The sequence below is a fragment of the Peromyscus eremicus genome, chromosome 19 (assembly GCF_949786415.1).
Source record: "Peromyscus eremicus chromosome 19, PerEre_H2_v1, whole genome shotgun sequence".
In the NCBI taxonomy this organism is placed as follows: domain Eukaryota; kingdom Metazoa; phylum Chordata; class Mammalia; order Rodentia; family Cricetidae; genus Peromyscus; species Peromyscus eremicus.
The window spans coordinates 59187754-59206539 of NC_081435.1; the positions used below are offsets into that span (position 1 = coordinate 59187754).

The window sequence follows — 18786 nt, forward strand, 5'->3', positions numbered from 1 at the left end:
TGGGATATTGAAGCACTCAGACTTAGATATAAATGGTGAGATAAGAATTCTGTGACCATGATTATGGTCAAGATGTTTTTGAAATTCAGTAGACTTTAAAGGGGCCTTGATGGCTAAATAAGTAAACTAGCAAATAAAAATAAACAAAATACAACTAATTTCAAGACAAGCAGTCTCAAGGGCCAATGTCTATGAAACAACCGGGTAGTCAGCTTCAAAAAGCATCTTTAAAAAATTAACATCACATAAAATACTTTAATTAGCTTAATAGTTACAACAAATTGACCTTGATCATCATGCCTTAAATGTAACACCCCATCACACACACATAATACAAAATAGAATGAAACAAAAACACTCCCTAACCCAACCAGACAAGTGGTCATTACATTTCCCTATTTTGTCATCCAAGCCCATATCCTGCTAGGCAGTTAGTACTGTCTTTGAATATCACTTTGACTTTCCTCTATAAATTGTTGAGTTTAGGCAACTGCTGTTTGGTTCTTTCTAAACACATTTGAAATAGCTGGGCTTTCCATTATTTCTGCTACTACAATATAGGAAATGCACCATGAGGTATCTTCTATTCCCAAAGATGCTAACATTCACATCGATCTCTTATTCATCATTCATAATGCACATAGAAATACCAATTTCTTTATAACCTTCCTTAATCCTGAAGCAGGTTCTGAATTCTTATAGCTGTTGTGCACAGTTGATATATAAATGGCTTGACTACTAAATATATTTGTTATGATGCCTTTATGACTTCTTTAACTTTAGTTTATTTGTTTTCTTCTGCAATATAAATCCACATAAAATTAGGTAATGTTAGCTGAGGTATTTATCTCTGCACTCCCTCTTTCCGCACCTCAGTTTATGCCCACGTAACCCATTCAGGCTGTAAATATTAGGTTGAAAGGAAAGAGTAACTGAAAGCTTCTTCTTCATATTCAAGTGTGCTTTTGATGCAACAGAAAGAGAACAGATTTGCATAATTTTGTGAGAAGGATGCTAGAGCATGGCCTTTGGCCTGTTGTGGGGATAGTTAGTAAGTGACAGAAAACCTCAAGGACTGATGTTAGAAGAATAGAAAAGTTCATGTCTGGATGAAGATCACAATGATAGCAAGCCTTGTGGAGAAGCATTCAGGATTATTAGCAACTTCTTTCTGTGTTGCTGTGGTAGAAAAGGAGTGAGGTCAGGACCTCAGAAAGCAAGACCCGTGAAGGCAAACAAAACTATTACAAACCCCCAGAATCTGTTGGTGAGGACCTTACATACCATACACATACATCTTCTTGGTATGAAGAAGATAAAATATAGAAGACTATGGAAGCTTGATAATTAGAAATACTGAATGATTGACTTTAGTCGATAGAAACAGAAAACATCCCATCACTTACAGTGTATAGCTATTGAGTAGAGCTTTCTACTTTAAAGCATCCTAAAATTTGATGGGCTAGTCAGTGCTTTTAGTGATCAGAGTTTGTTATTTCTAGTGTAGTGTTGGGTATGGAAGTCACTGTCTTGCAAATTGTCAACCCTGAAAACGTGTGTGTGTGTGTGTGTGTGTGTGTGTGTGTGTGTGTGTAGACATTATACAGACTCAACAGATTATATTTATGAATATATGTATATGCTTATAATATATTTATGCAGTAACAATTGGAGAAAGAGGTTATGAAATTGAAGGAGAGTGGGGAGGAGATCTATGAAAGGGTTTGGAAAGAGGGAAGGGAAGGAAGAAATGTGAATAAATTATAATCTCAAAAGTAAAAAGAGATGCATTATCATCATGAGAAATGGGTCAATTCATGGGGTATGAATTTGAACATAAATTGCTTGGCCTGGCATGTCTCTGGTCTCCCCTTTATTTCTGGTGCAATGCATTAATTTCACCAATAATCACATAATGCTCTTCATGTACTAGGAACAGTCTAAGCACATTACCAGAATAAACTCACTAAATCTGTATAAAACTTTATGAAGCCCTATTTTGAGTTGTTGGTTAGGGCTGTCCAAGAGGTTCCTAAAGCATACATCCTATTGCTGTTGTTCTGGTTACCAGCCCAGATGTGGGAAGTAAGTCCCTATTGCTGAAGACACAATACATCTTAGCAGTTTGGGCACAAAGACTCCAGGATGTAACTGAACCAAATGGCCTCTCACTAAGAACTAGCTTTCATGGTAGCAGAAGATGACAAAGGAGAAATGCAATGAATAGCTGTATCCAACTATGACATGTATGAACCACATCAACACCAGCATGTCATGACAACCCTATGGGTGCAGTGGTGACCTGCATCCCTTGGCAGTGACCAACAGCTTTCGAATTGGCTTCAAGACCCACTCAACAAGAGAAATAATGTGCCTGTTTTATAAACAGGTAAAATCATGTGTATTGGTGGAGAATGTACATCCAACAATTTACTAAACCAGCATAATCTCTAACAATAATCTATGAACATTTGTCCTTATACCTGGAGATAACTGGAGTCTTCACCCCTCATCATGGAATCTTATCTTTGCAGCAGAAAGAAACCATTACAGAAAAACTGCAACCAGTCAACATGTAGAGTTGTGGATTCCAGTCCCAATGGATACATCTATAAAACACTCCTGCAATTAAGGATTAGGGTTATTGCAGAAGAGGGGGCTGAAGGATTGTAAGAGCCAGAGGATCAGGGAGCTTGCTGAGAGATTATGTTTCCTGGTAATATCGAAGCGACTCTCATAAAGTCTCACCAACAACTCTACCAAACACGATCTGAACAAAGATAATACTATCAATGAACATGCAAAACTGGATGGGAAAAAGTCCACAAGGCTTCAACACTGCAAAAAGAACTAAAAGCAACTGAGGAAAGCTGGGAGTGGAAGAGATGGTCTTCTCCACATAAGAACCCACCAACTGTTCATCCAGTGCCAAATCGTCAGCACTGTAGATTAGAATTAGTGGTGCTTCACCTAACTATCTAGGAGTATACTCCCTTCTGCCCACACTTAAGCACAATGATAAAAGGTAAATAGAACTATGTATTAACGTGTCTTCATACAATGGAAGTTGAATTGTCTAATGATCCCATTTGTAGAGAAAAGAGACTGAGACTTATATGTATATACCCTGCTTAAAGCATTCCCCCTCAGTTCAATTGATGAGAATGATGAGTTGTGTGTGAGTTTCTCTGACACTTGCCCTTTGTCCCTGGACTTGCAGGTTAAAGCCCTTATCCATATGGTTTCCTTGAGATTTGACTATAAGTCGTAAGGAAGAAGGTACATAACTATAAAAGCTTCTGGCTGCTATGCAAGAAGGAACATTTTTAACGTGGGAATGGCATGACTAAAAACTATAGGTTTTTCTAGAGTCAAAGAGAAGCAGATGAGGAGAAAAGCCGTCCTGCTTCAGTAACTGTGTCACAGAAGCTGCCATTGAAGGAAAAGTCACTTGAGCTGTCAAGGAATTGGGTCCTTATTAGGAGTGTATAGACAATTTCTGTATACAAGTATGGGTAGTCTGGGGCACCACTCTTTTTAAACTGTAGCACAGTTTGGGGAAGATATTTCGACAGTGACTACAGAGAAGCATGGCAATTCAAATCTCAAGAGTTCAAGAAATCTTTGCTACTCTCCTGCTGTCTTTAATAACCATGTCTTAAGGATCTCCTTGCATATCAGACACTGAAAATCACCTCAAGTGCCTACAAGGAGAGTAGTGTTATCCTCCCAGCAGCCAGAGGATAATAAATGAGATGAAACAAGGGCCAGCCATCACTTTGCTTCTGAACCATTCACAGTGGCTTCCACTGAATCGGAGGTGGGAAACCTTGCAAACTCAGGTGCTGTCTGGAAAAAGAATAATTGGCTGGCAGACTGTTAGAAACAGAAGAAACCACAAGAAAACTCACGGCCCTCACAAATCTGAAAACTACTAGAAAGCAGAGTTTAGGCTTGACTCTTAAGTGAGATGTTCATGGAGTGTCAGTAATATACATGTAATGGATCTAAGCAGAGACAAGAGGTAAATCTGAATACAGATTTTAGCTTGTTTCTGTGAGGAAATTGAATCAAAGAAATCCTCTTTTGATAACGAAGCTAAATTTTTCAATAATTTTTTTATGATGCAGACAAGCTTGTTATGCAGGAAGTAATTTGAATTTTAGGTGAGAAGAGAGGAATCTGTCAAGCATAATGCCTGCACAGAGCCCCAGATAGTCTTCCTATAATTTTGATGACTTAGTGGGTCCTGTGGGGTAGACATGGGAATTGAATGCTCTTGTGACCAACATATCTTAGTGACCAATGCATGCAACAAGCCACCCTAAAGCTTAGTGACTCAAAAGAACAATGGGATTGTTCCCTGTGGTTCTGAGGTTTGACAGGCTTCAGCTCTGTGGTTCATTTGGTTCATGTGGTACACTATATGAATTTGACATGATGGAAATATCCAAAGTAGCTTCTTCACACTCTTAGCAGTTGAGATAAATCCTCTCGGAGTTCAACATACTGTTCACAATTGTGCCTCCTTTGTGCAATATCTGATTATTCTCCTTACAGTTTGGTCATCTCACAGATCAGCAGTTGGGTTTCAAAATGGAAGGTGCCAAAGTGGGATAGAACTACACAAAAGAATTCTTCACCTCTGTCCATGAATGCAGAAATTACAAATGAGAGTTTTGTTAATATTGTTTCAACTCATATAGACTCTAGAATCATAACTATGTTATTGATATAACCTCATAATTCAGACTACTCAGTTAATATTAAGTAATTGACTTTGCTTTTAGGGTCTAAAAGCAAGAAATCTTATTATTTTAATAATTAAGTAAAAATGTTAATGTTCTACTCTGATGAAAGACAGGTTTGGACATCTCTAAGGCATAAATAATATTTTTCCCATTGCAACAAAAACAGTATATAGAAGACTAGAAACTATGTTACTAGACCATTTCCTGGTGTACAAAAATACACCAGGATCTGTTACACATACTTTGTAAAGAAATTTAAACTCTTAATCCTTTTAGGAAATGGTTATGAATGCTAATGCTAAAAATATAATGCTATTATTACTCATATTCATTTGGTTTTAACCACCACAATAGAGCAAAGTTTCCTTATGTGTTCATCCATAAGACTCAACACTCTAGAAAAGCACCTTGCTATAAAATACAGTGATGTTTCCATGAACCCCTCCATGTTTGTGGGAAAGCAGAAGGTACACTGATTGAACAAACACTGTATTTCAAATGATGTGCTAGTTGTGTTCCATATACTAACTCATTTTGTCCTAAATGCAACTCAGAACAAGAGTAAACAATAGGCTTCCTGCTTTTCCCATTGGAACTTTCACTAAATCTAAGTCTTGTTGCTTGTTAGTACAAAGTCCTAGTTAGCTGATCTGGTAAGTCATGATGTACTAAGACTTCTAAGTCAATATTTAAGTCTCTCTTCTTCTCTTGAACATATGACTACCATGTTTTCTTGCTACTGTGGACAATGGACTAGAACTTGGGCTTCTTAAAGCTCCTCAGTGTCTTTCTATCTCTGGGCAAGTTTCAAGAAGTTTGAGTTGTTACTATTACTACAGATCTCCAAGACTGCTTCACACTTAAGATTCTGCCTCCTAGCTAAAATCAATGGTGTGATTTTCCAGGATGAATCACATACAATTGCTGAGATAGAACCCATTTAGGCATCTGTGTTCCCTCATCAGACATAACACAAAGTCGGTCTCTCTTGAGGCTCTGAAGAAAGGTGCAGACAAGTGTTTATGCCTTTCTGGCCAGCCATCTTCTTGTGAATATCTGTACTGTATTCCTAGCCCAAGCCCCTTTACCTAGATGAATTCCATCCTGGGGTCTACATGCAGATCACTAAGACTCAGATCTCCATTTGAGAGAAAGAGGACACCTTGAAGATGCTTTTCTTCTCTCTAATATGTACTAGGAACTTCTCCATTCCTAGTGCTTCCCTTTCTCATTCTCAAGTCCCAGGGTCATTGGGACAGAAAGAACTTTTGGTTCAGCCTCCTTTAGCAAGGAGACAGACTCATTGTCTCTGAAAATCCTCCTGCCTTCACTGGTACTTTTTCTATGGGGGAGACAGACTGGGAAGAGCATGTGATTTCTTTTTTTTTTTTTTTTTTTTTTTTTTTGGTTTTTCGAGACAGGGTTTCTCTGTGTAGCTTTGCACCTTTCCTGGATCTCGCTCTGTAGACCAGGCTGGCCTTGAACTCACAAAGATCCACCTGGCTCTGCCTCCCCAGTGCTGGGATTAAAGGCGTGTGCCACCACCGCCCGGTGATCATGTGATTTCTTTGAGATCATGATTGCTAGTTTTGTTTAACTTGTTTCATGGATTAATTGTGAGGCCACTTCAAATTCTGCAAATCTCTCCAGGTCAGCTGAACTTTGGACACTCACTCATGTTAGATACAAGGCAGGATTTTCATGTCCCACCTTTATATTTCATCATACCTCTCCACCTTTCTGCTCTACAAAGCCATAACTTTCAGAAATATCCCAGTGAATAGAATTTCAGCTAGATAATGTATTTAAATAAATACTTTTTATCATTTTTTTGTAGGAGGGGCAGGGTCTAATTATGTAGTCTTGGCTAGCCTGGATCTACCACCTATTAGACTAAGTTAACTTTGACCTCACAGAGATCCACTTGCCCCTGTTTCCCAAGTGCTAAGGTTCCCAAGTTTCCATTATGTCACAGATTACCATTTCCAAAACGATGACATTTGCAATGACTCCCTCTCTTCCTGGAGCTTTTGAATGTATATGTATCAAGAATAAAAGATAATGTAATTAAGCAAGAGAAGATTGTATAAAACTAAAATAGGTACAATTTTTTTATGCCTGCTTTATTCAAAATGAATAAACTAAAAGCATTATTTGAAACACACACACACACACACACATACACAAACACACGGACAACACTATTCACAAAGCAGTTTGTGAATGCAGATATAACCTAGGAGAAAATGGAAACACTAAAAATGAAAATTATCAGAGCAGTTTATATTATGCACATACTATTTGCATATATGCATTACATTATTAAAGGCTAAATAGTAGTGTTTAATGGGGCTCTAGTATAAGTCTCATCCTATGGATGAACAAGGGAAAGGGTCAGACGGTAAGGTAGCATTGAGAAAGGTCACACACAGAAAATGAAGAGGGTAACACTGAATTTGTTGGATAACATTCATTTATGCCTTGGATAATACAGCTTTCACTAATATAAATCAGTAAATATCAGTATAACCAATGTGGTGGTAGTGCTGCATTTCTGATTGTTTCAGAGATCTCAGATCTCTAGTGTTTATTTCTGTAATTTTAATGTATATAATTGTCTCTACTTATGGAAATCACAGAGATGATTGCTGATGAACCCTCTTCATATGACTCAAAACAGGCAGAAATGGTCTCAGAAATGGCCCCATGGTCAGTATTAGCAATGAAAGAGAGAAGCCATGTGCATTTGTTCCTTCTTTAATATTAGCAATTGTTGGTAATCTTACACATTTCCCCTTTAAAAAATGTTGACAGAAAAAAAGTATAATCTTAAAATAATTATAGCTGTTAAATTTTACTCCCAGAAAATCTTAGAAGCTAAAGAATACCATGGGTTTACTTTTTCTAGGGGGTGTTAGGATTATAATTCTGACATTGTAAATAGCTTACCTGTTTTTTTACTATTCTTTTATAACACACAGATAAATTGTTAGCACTGTCTCATTGCTTCATCTTATTCTTATTAAAAGGTATATTATGTTACCATTCTGCCTAGGTAGCACTTTCAGCTGCTGAGATAAAGGTTCAGATTACAGAATCCTATCTGAATTTAATTATTCAAAATAAATATTTTGGTGGGCTATCTGAAAGTTGGTAAATCATATTATGCTCTCTCAGTGACAAGACAAATCAATACAACTCTTTCATTTTTAGAAATAGATTTTGCTCTAAGCCCTTAAATATTTTTCTTAATAATGGCATAAAAATGCCAATCAAAAGGCCCAATGATGCAATCCATCATGGACATCGCTGTAGGTGTATCTCCATTGTTAACTCTGCTCTGTGAACTAACTCACTGTTTACTATCAACTGTGGCCTCCTTAATAAGGTCAAAAAGCTTAGTTCAGAGAATGTTAATGATTGAGACGAAGGCAGGTAGGTACAGTATGTTCATCCTTGACAGAATGATACAACAGAAAGAAACTGAAAAGTCAGTCACTTCTTTTCTTAGGGTTTTCCTTTCCTACAATTGGTTTATTCAGATCTAAAGTGGAGAATACGTAGCAATAGATTTTTCTGCTGGCTTTTATTCAAAGCTAAATAAGATTAGGTACAACATGGGATAGACAGTAAGTTCCTTTCAGTGAACATCAGCGCTGAGAATGATGAGCATTCACCTTCCAAAGGCAAATTTCCCTCCAGGCCTTGTTTTGGGCTGAGCTCTACTGTGAGCTCAGGAGTATCAGCATTTTTCAAGTTCAAGGCTCTTCCACATTTGTTCCCAGTTTCTGTGACTCTAAGGAATGCAGCCATGAATTGTATGCAAGCTAAGACCACTAATATCAATGATTTTTATGTTTGTTTATCTTTTTTGTTTGTTTGTTGTTTGTTTTTGTTTTTCGAGACAGGCTTTCTCTGTGTAGCCCTGGCTGTCCTGAAATTCATTCTGTTTACCAAGGCTGGCCTTGAACTCAGAGATCTGCAATTCAAATCTAGGATTAAAGATATGTGCCACCACTGCCTGACTTGCTTCCTTATCTTAAGTGGACTTGAAATATTTCACTTCTGGCTGGGTGTGGTGGCACATAACTTTAGTGTCAATACTCAATAGGAAGTGGCAGGTAGATCTATGTGACTTTATTGCCCAGCCTTTTCTACATGTCAAGATCCAGCACAGCCAAGACTATGTAGTAGAAAGAACCTGCCCTGTTTAACTTAGGTCTATGTTTTGCTTTTATGAAGAGTCATAATAGTGATTGGTTGCAAGAATGATAGTCATTCATTATTTATTTACAAATTTATTTGCATTATTGTAGTCATTATTTTATCCAAGAGAAGTACAATATATAATTGAAATATTTATCCTCAATGAGTTTTGCACCACTCTACAAGCATGATTCATGTAGCTTTACCTAGACACAAACACCATATCATCTACATAAAATATCATGACATTAATTTAAAAAGTAGAAATAAATGTTTTTTTTACAAATATGTTGTATTTAATTATGTGCTTAGTAAATTTAACTATGTGCTTTTTTAGCTTCCCTGAATCAAACATCAAGATATACATTACATAAATGAATAACTGAGGCTTGCTGATAAGCCTGGCTCAAGAGCAACTGAGACCTCCTGACTCAAGGGAATAAAGCAGAGGCTGAGATAAGACCAAGACATCCAGTGCACACCCCTGGCCCTTTATGCATGCACATACACAACAAACAAACAGATAAATAAAAATGTAAAATATCTCAGGCATAACTACACTGATAATACTTGCTGTTTTTCTACTCTCTGTCAGTAGTTCACATATCCTTAAATTTATTATCACAGAGAATAATGGATCACAATGCAACATAAGTAGTGATATGAAAGCTTGGGAGAAATAAAAATGCTGTAGGATTTGTACAGGTTGAAACCTCTCATTGGAAGTGCTTGAAAATGGAAATGCTTTTAGATTAAGGGTTTTTGTTGTGTTTTTTTTTTCTTTACAGAGTTTGAAGTCTTTGACTATATACATTATGGGATACCTTAAGGTTGGATTCCAAATCTAAGTATAAATTTCATTCACAATTCATCTTGTGTATCATACACATTTCTTGAAGGCAAGTTTCTGTAATATTTTAATGTTCCTGAATGTTGACCCAGAACTTAAGACCACATGTAATATCTTGTTGTTGTTGTTGTTGTTTGGGACAGAGCACCAGTATTCAAGCAATTTTCCACTTTTGAGAATTTTGTGTTTTGACATTCCGTATGTTCATTCTGAATTACCTGATTACATTGTGTGAACAAGGCAAGTTGGTATTAGTGTAGGAATAAATAAATAGACCAGTGGAAAAGAATAAAGCACAGAAATAAAAAAATCTTTATTTGGTCAACTGATTTTATAGAGATACTAAGTAATTCAATAAAGAATGGGATTCACTCTAATAAATGGTGCTAGTAAGACTATTTATAAATATCTTGGTCCTTTATTTAGTCCATGTACAAAAATTAGTGAGGATAGATTATGAAACCAACTGAAAGGACTGTCTTACACCCTACAGTAAGACACACTTTTGTAAATTCATGAGAAGAGACAGTAAGTAAAATAAAAAACAGCAACTCCAACTTCATACAAGTTAGAAGCTTCCAGTTATATCAAAAGATAACCTTGTCTTGTCTGAAAGGAATGAAGAAAGTATAGAAATTTCATTTCTTCTCGACTGGGTTAAGGATCTCATCGCTTTATATGCTTTCATACTTTGTCAATCCTCCCAAAAAGAAAATGAATGATTGAAAGATAAGGATCTGTGGGCAGGAGCAGTGACTTATTCTTTTTTTCTAGGAGTTCTTTCCCCTTGCAACTCTGCTCAGACAAAAGAAAAATAATCCCAGGTACCACATGTCATTCTAAGAGGTTTAAATTTTCATTAAAGCCAGACAGCAGACAGGATTCCAAGGAAATAATGTGAATCTGTGCCCATATCCAGCAGGGATAATCATTCTTTTAATTATAAGTTACTGGGCCAAATTCAAAAAGACATGATGGGCAGGCATTAGGTAACTAAATAATAAATAGCAATTGCATTTCTTCCTTTGCATTTTAAAGGTTGAAACACTTGAGAACCTCTATTTCATATTCCCTCTACAATGTTCCCTCTGTGTCATGAAGTCATTTGAAATAATGTCATTTGATGCTGTGCACCCAATAACTTTAAATAACATCATTAGCATTAGAATAAAAAGAATGGAAATTGGCTATCTAGAGGGCATCCTTCCTCATTTGAAAAAGGTTTGTCAAACAAAAATTATGTGACTCTCCCTTTGTTACACATATTTGCCTTGTATAAATAAGAAATGAATGTATTAATAAGAAAGAAAAAAGGAAAAGAGGAACAGACTATTTGACTATCAAGAGCTTCAGCCTTAAATCAATCACTATGAAACAAATCATTGTGTCCTCTAGAGAGTTAGCTGTTAAAGGCAAAACCAAGCCAGTGTGTGTGTGTGTGTGTGTGTGTGTGTGTGTGTGTCATGCACAAGTGTGTGCACACATGTGTGTAGCTGGGATTTCTCTCTGTACAGAGAAGAAAAAGCAATAGTTTAGGGAGAGAAAAGGAGAATGGACTGTAGATATGACTCAAGGTTGCTGAGAGATTTTATTTACATGCCTTTTTTTTATGTGGTCTTCAAAACTAGGGGCTAAGCTGTGTTTTTGCTTAAGTTCCTTTAAGTATATTACTCTAAGCCATTGTTCTGGAGAGTAGTGGTTTGATATTATGTGCCTTTGATTTGTATAAAACATTTGGGCAGGACTTGTGTAATATTTGAGATTTCAAGAGGAATAAAAGCTGATGGGTAAGTACATTTTAACACTATAAAGATGGAAAAGAATCTACTTTCATGTCTGTGATGTGTTTTTGATTTGACAACTGAAAATATTCTCTATCAAGAATGTTCATAATAAATATTCAGTCAGAGTTTTAATTGAGATCAGGTTTGGGTCAAGAGAAAAACCGGTTAGTGAAATAGGACGATGACTGTTCTCAACTCACTTTGCTGTGGATTTACCAGTTAATTGATGTTGAGACTTAAGGGATTCAGGTGCAATGGGAACTTGAAATAATTACTGAAATACCTCACTGTCATAAACTTTAAGGACACATATATAAAATGACTGGTGATGTGGTTTTTGTTGGGATGAAAATGACCTAGGTCAGAAAACTCTTATCATTACATACTGCTTGTTTTTTTTCTATATGAGCAAAACATAAATTTCAATGTGAAGGAGAATAAACACTTGGATTATTTACATGAATGACATGGAGAAATATAGGTAAGAATAGAGATATTGGATTACTATCTGATTTAATATGGAAAAAATAGAAATGTTAAAGCAATGGAAGATATAGTGTCTTCTTTGGGGTCCTCTAGAAAATTTTCATTTCTTGTTGGTATTTACCTCAGGCACTCAGCCAGCTTGACTTTCAAGCAAGGCAATATACAGGATTAATAAAAGATAAATTAGGATGTTCTTACAAAATAAATAAACAAAATGAAAATATCCTTGAAGATGCTGATACAATTAGTTACACAATCACTACAGAGTTCAGCTTGAAAGAGAGTCTGAAATAAGAAAAACTGAAAAAAGTAAAATGATTGGATTGAAAATATTCATGAAGATTTAGAGTCAAAGTATTATGAAGATAATATTTATAGATATGTCAGTTCTTGAGAGTGAAGATAGCAGAGCTCTGGAGAGAAAGAAGGAACGTAAGGATTTTAGTGCAGCTCTTTTCAAGGCAACTTGCATGTGATAGAAGAACATTGGACAATGCATCAAATATATCAGCCAAAAGTTAGTAGCTTATCCATTGCCTGAGATATTAGGAGTGCCATCAACCAATATTAGACTGGTGTTGCATAAGAGTCCATAAGAGCTCCAAGGGACCATGAGAAGGCATGGCAATGGGCTTACTGTGAGACAATATGTCACACAAAGTTCCATAGGGAGATGGTGAATGTATGATAAAGCTTGGCATAAATATAGTAAAGGACTTGGAGCCTGTCAGAATCATTCTTGAACCCTTTAAGATTCTCATAGATTAAGATAATATGTCCACTCACTCACACCATCAATGCAATTGTGGGTTTGTGAATAATAAGGAAGTATTTAAATGAGGAAGGAGCCCTTAGGGCCTGTCTAAGAGTCACATGAGATCTCTAAACAGTGCAGGGGAAGACAACATATCAAGAAAGGAGCTGACAAGCACACAAGAAATATTTGTGGAAGCTAAGCATGTTTAACGTGTAGAAAAGCATTGATAGATGGAAGTGGGGCTTGACATCTTCAAGTCACCAGAGATATGCCTTCCAGTTCGCACAATCTAATGTTATTTATAGCCCCTGGAGAAATCATTATGATAAAATTGCAGATGTTATAAAGGAATACATCTTTGAGCATAAATTTTGAAAGTTAGATGTACATGACAAAAAACAGCTGCTGTTTGTGAAAAAAATATTCTGTCCTTAGAGTAGTTCAAATAGGAGTCTGAAGAGAGTAACGTAAAGAAATGAAAACATCGGATGTCTGACCAGAGGATCAGAATTTTTGAAGTACTTTGGCAGATGTTTTATGTACCACTAAGGAGGAAGTAAAGGTTTGGTTCCAAGGTGAAATCTCAATTATTCTGTTTGTTTTAATTGCATGTGAGATAATGGAATTCTAAACTGAGAAAAGTATAACTTCTTAATGTTAGTTAAATGATCCAGCTAACATTTTGAGGTTTAAAGAGCTTTCATGCATTTATCATACATTTGAAAATTTAAGTCATTAATATGCATTTAAGCATTATTTTGGGGACGTGACTTAATAATCAGTCTATCAGATATAAAACACTGAACTGAAATGCGTCTGTAGCCATTGATAAAAGCACATTACTCACACCTGCTGAATCAAAAAAAAAACAAACCCACAATTCTCTGTAAATACAGGTCAAGGCTTGCTGATTGAGTGTGATAAAAAGAGGATGTGGTTTCTTATTTCTCTTCTTGCTTTATTGTCTATTTCACACACTCATATAGAAATATATTTATATATATAATTTTATGTATATACATAAAATTGCGATAATCATAAACTTCCTTAATCATGTGATTATTATGACAAATACTGTTTTATGCACTATATAGTCACTTAAGACTTCTCATTCAGAGCACAAGTGGCATATTGAAAACGGCATTCTAAGAATGGTATAGCAGCAAAAATGTTTATGTAGTTTGAAGCAAATGTGATATGACAGCATGATAGATGCTTTTCCTTTCGGCTAGAGAGCATTGGTTACCATCAATGTCAGCTTCTCATAAGACCAACATGCTACAGAATAAGGATGTTTTCTTCATAGTAACATCTGACTTCTGTGCACATCACACAGCAAAGTTGTATCCTATATTAAAGTTCTTGACATCCATGCCCTTAACAAAAATGGAAACTACTCTAAATTTAAAAATTGGGTTCCAGGAAAATTGATGTAGAAATATGTATATTGAATATTATAATAAAGTCTAACATTTTCCATAACACAGTAATTTGGATCTAAGACTGCATGATGTCTTAGACAAAAATATTTCTAGAACTCAATAAATCGTGAATGTAATAACATTTATATCTAGAAACCAGAAAAAATATTGACAATTACACATTTTGTCTGGTCCTCTATATACAATCTTGATACACAGAAAATTGTTATTTTTAAGTGAAAATTCCCAAAGGAAACATTTCCTCTCTTTATATATATCATCAAAAGCAATAAAAAGTACAGATTAGTCTATTTTGTTTATATTACTACATTATAGCTAGTTCATTTTAATTATCTAAATTTCAGGCTATTTCATTATAAAGTGTGCTATGGGATTCAGTCATCTAATTGTTAATAATATGTACATAATAATGAATTGTTGAACAAGGGAACAAATGAAATGAATGAATGAATGCATATTCAAATGACAAGCAAAAGAGTACACATCGTGCAAAATTATATAGCTTGGGTCACATAAGAATAAACTTTATTCAGTACATAATGATAAGACATTCAAATCATTTTATTTTTACAACTAAAATAATCTGTTGCTAATGAAATTATTCATACTCATTATGAAGATATTATTAAAGGCAGGCACTAGGCAATTCTTCTACTTCACAGACAAACAAAATTATATGTTAGTGTTAAACATAAATGTACAAGTTACGAACAGTAGGCTGGGAAAACACCTATAAATTTATTTGCTGAAGTTAATGTGAAATGAATTTTATTATGTAAGAAGATGTGTTTATTTTAAAGAAGTGCTTACCATTTACCAACACTGAAAATTGAGTAGCTATTTTTTTTTTTTGATTAAGACAAGGCAGCTTTGGGTGATACAGATATATGTAGGTATCTTAGTGTGAATAATCATATTCATGTAAAGGTTATTGAGGAAAGATATCTCAGAAGATGGAACAAGAGAAAAGTGGGAAGATTCTTTGTTTTTGTTTCTCAATGCTAAGGATTTAGTTCAGGGATTTACACTTGGTAGACCAGAGTCTACAAAGGGTTGACATTCCCATCCCAAACATTCCTACTTTTATCACCCACCACATCTAGGATGAATGTACTCATGATATGGAACTCAGCAGTCCTGTTCATTCCTTTCTCTTGATTTCCCTTTATAATTTTATGTCTGTAAATACAATGTAACCAGTACAGTTTTATTTTCTCTAAAAAAGAAGGGGGAAAAACAAAACAAAACAAAACAAAACTACATGCAGGGGCTGGAGAGATGGCTCAGTGCTAAAAAGCACTGACTACTCTTTCGGGGGTCCTAGTTCAATTCCCAGCACCCACATGGCAGCTCACACCTGTCTGTAATTTCGGTTCCAGGGGACCCGACACCCTGACACAGACACATCTGCAGGCAAAACACTAATGCTCATAATTTTTTTTAAAGCTACAAAAGACAAACAATATAGTTATCTTGTGGTGTCTCAGAGTCTACCAAGAGAACTGAGAGAGAAGCTAACAAATTGACAATCCTCACACTCCCCCTTAGGAGTAGTGTATGAAAAGTTATTAAAAACTTGATCTTCTAGGAGAAAAAACCCCAATTTGTTGCATTTGCTGAGTTGTGTGGTATAAAATGTACTACAAGGCCAATTTCAAGCTAATAGAGTGATGTCACTGAAAAAAATTGAAAACATGTGTGCTACGTTACTGCCATGCAGATGTAATATAAATATCACTAAGAGAAGTGAAATTTCCAAAATGTAATGATATTATAATGAAATAGTAGGTTTAACATATAAATTTGTTCAATGTCATTTCAATATGAATTTATGCAATTATTTTAAAAATATCTTTGCTTAAAGATGGGCTGTGTTTCAGAGGTTTATAATAATTTAAGCCAGTTCTTAGGAACTAGTACAGGATGATTATAATATAGTGTTGCCCTTATCCCAAGGAGACCAATGATTGCATTTTTGTCTTTGCATATTATACCTAGACGGGTTTTAACACATTAAAGATACACGAAAGCCATTGAGTTAATGAGATATAGAAGGATAGGCAGAACATCTACATCTACATTATTTGTGCTGCTATTTGAGAACACAAATTTCTTGGATGGGGAAGCTACCAAGTCATAAGCGTTTGTGGGTGCAGGAGAAAGGCGTTTTAAACAAAGGTACTCTTTGTTTAAAGGATGTGTAGGCTGCTTGAAGTCTGACAACTTCAGTTCTGGTCAGACCAGTTCTGACTTTTTCACCCTGGCTCTCTGTGTCTTACACCTCTGCTAATTCAGCTGCTGCCAACTGAAATACCAAGACAGTCCAGGTGATGAATAGTTTAAGTGTTTAATAGTTCAACCTGCATCTGATAATCAGGTTCACTAATCCATTTTTTAAGAAACAAAACAACCTTTTGTTACATTGAAGTCAAGTGTAATGAAAAAGCACCCTGGCTTTTCTAAGAAATCAGCAGGTGTAGTGGGTAGCCATTCCAGCCTTGATCTGGAAGTTCCAACCCCCACTGAGGCTTCAGTAACTGTCACGCCTACAAGGCGGGGCAAAGAGAGGACCCTGAAGACCAGAGATCCAATCCGGATGCGCTGGCTCTCTTAATTCCTGGACCCTGGACGCTGGAGGTAGATCGAGCAGAGTTCTCCAGAGAACACCCCCGGACTGTGCCATGCCTTTCCCAGACTTTGTAAACCATCCATTCACTTGTAAGTTACCCCACAAAATAAAACTCTCTTTTAACTACGTGGAGTGGCCTTAATAATTTCACCAATAGGCAGGGGACACAGAACTGCCTCCTTTATTATAGGAAATGACATCATGGACTTCGAAGAAGTTGCTCAGTCCCAGGTATTGTCATTCATCACTTTCACACTAATGGCTACTGTCATGGAAGTGTGGCTATCAAGTAATCTAGTAAGTTCCATATTAAACTGGTGGAGCTAAATAATGGTGATTGTTGTATGCATATTTGTTAAACAAAAGTAAAATGAATACGCAAATCAATAGGCACATGAAATAATTAACCCAAGAGCATTTCAGAAATGATCTTTTAATAATTCATTTCCTGTTCTCTGATAAAACTTTCAGATTAAGATAAAATTTGGCCAGGTGGCTGTGGTACACATCTTTAATCCCAGCACTCGGGAGGCACAGCCAAGTGGATCTCTGTGAGTTCGAGGCCAGCCTGGTCTACAGAGCAAGTGAGATCCAGGACTGGCACGAAAACAACACAGAGAAACCCTGTCTCAAAATAATAAATAAATAAATAAAAATAAAATTTGGAAATTTTAAAATAAAAATAGAACCTTTATTCCTGTAAGTGGCATATTATTTGATCAATATATGCCTCAGAAGTTAGGACAGGAACTCAAACAGCAGGAACCAGAAGGCAGGAGCTGATGGAAATACCCTGAGTGAAGCTTGCTTACTGGTTGGCTCCTTATGGCTTGCTCAGTCAGCTTTCTTATAGTACCCAGGAACACCCAACCTCAGGGTGGCACCACCTACATTGAGCTGGGCCCTCCCTCATCAATCATCAATCAAGAAAATGTATCACAGGCCAACCTGGTGGGGGAGATTTTCTCAATAGAGGTTCTCCTTTCCAAAATTACTCTAGTTTGTGTCAAGTTGACATAAAACTAGATAGCACAACAAAGTTAAGTGAACGTGCATCTAAATGAAATAATATGGTATTCTTTGAAGTACAGAAAGAGCAAACCCAATTCATATTTTTAAAAATTCGTGAGGCATTTGTTTACACAGTAATCTCCATTGTGTGTGACCCTTCAAATTATCAATGTAAAAATAAAATAGAAAGTATCTCTATGATGGCTACTGCCTCAGTGAAAATGCAAAATGGTCTGTCAGGTTGATTTGCCTGAAAGCTGAGAAATGCTTAGATAGATGAAACTTGAGTTTCAATATGAAAAGGGGGGGGGGGTAAAAAAAAAAAGACAATGGGATTTGTTACTATTTTATCAAGGAAAAACATTTAAGTATTTGTAGCAGATAAGATTAACTCTTTCTCATTGCGTTCATATTAGACATGTAATATAATAATTGGTTCTCTGAAATAATGAATTATTAAATGTTATATAAATTACCTACCTCTACAAAATTTTCAATGTATCTGAAAATTCCAATTAGAATCAGAAGATGATTTTAGAAAAAGTGTTTGGGAAAGACATTGATAATAGCCAATTCTGTCAATTTCATATGAGAAGTTTTCCAATAAAAAGAGTGACAGTTTAGACAACTTGGGGAAAAACTAATGAAAGGCATCAGGTTGTGAGTGGAAAGGCAGCATAGAAACAACGTAAACCTATCATTATCTCTACATCAGATGATACTGAGAATACAGGCAGATTATCTGAAGCATAGATTATTTACGTTTTGCTTTGTTTGGGTTTGGGTTTTGAAACAGTGTACCACTCCATAGCTCTGAATGACCTGCAACTCATTATGAATGCTAGATTGAAACTCCTGAAATTATAATCC

The 18786-nt window shown here is 35.9% G+C and overlaps 1 protein-coding gene across 1 annotated transcript in view; it reads right to left on the reverse strand.

The window, feature by feature from the left end:
• The window catches only part of Dcc (DCC netrin 1 receptor), a 722447-nt gene that overhangs the window by 255671 nt on the left and 447990 nt on the right, over positions 1-18786 (reverse strand). The window lies entirely within an intron of this gene.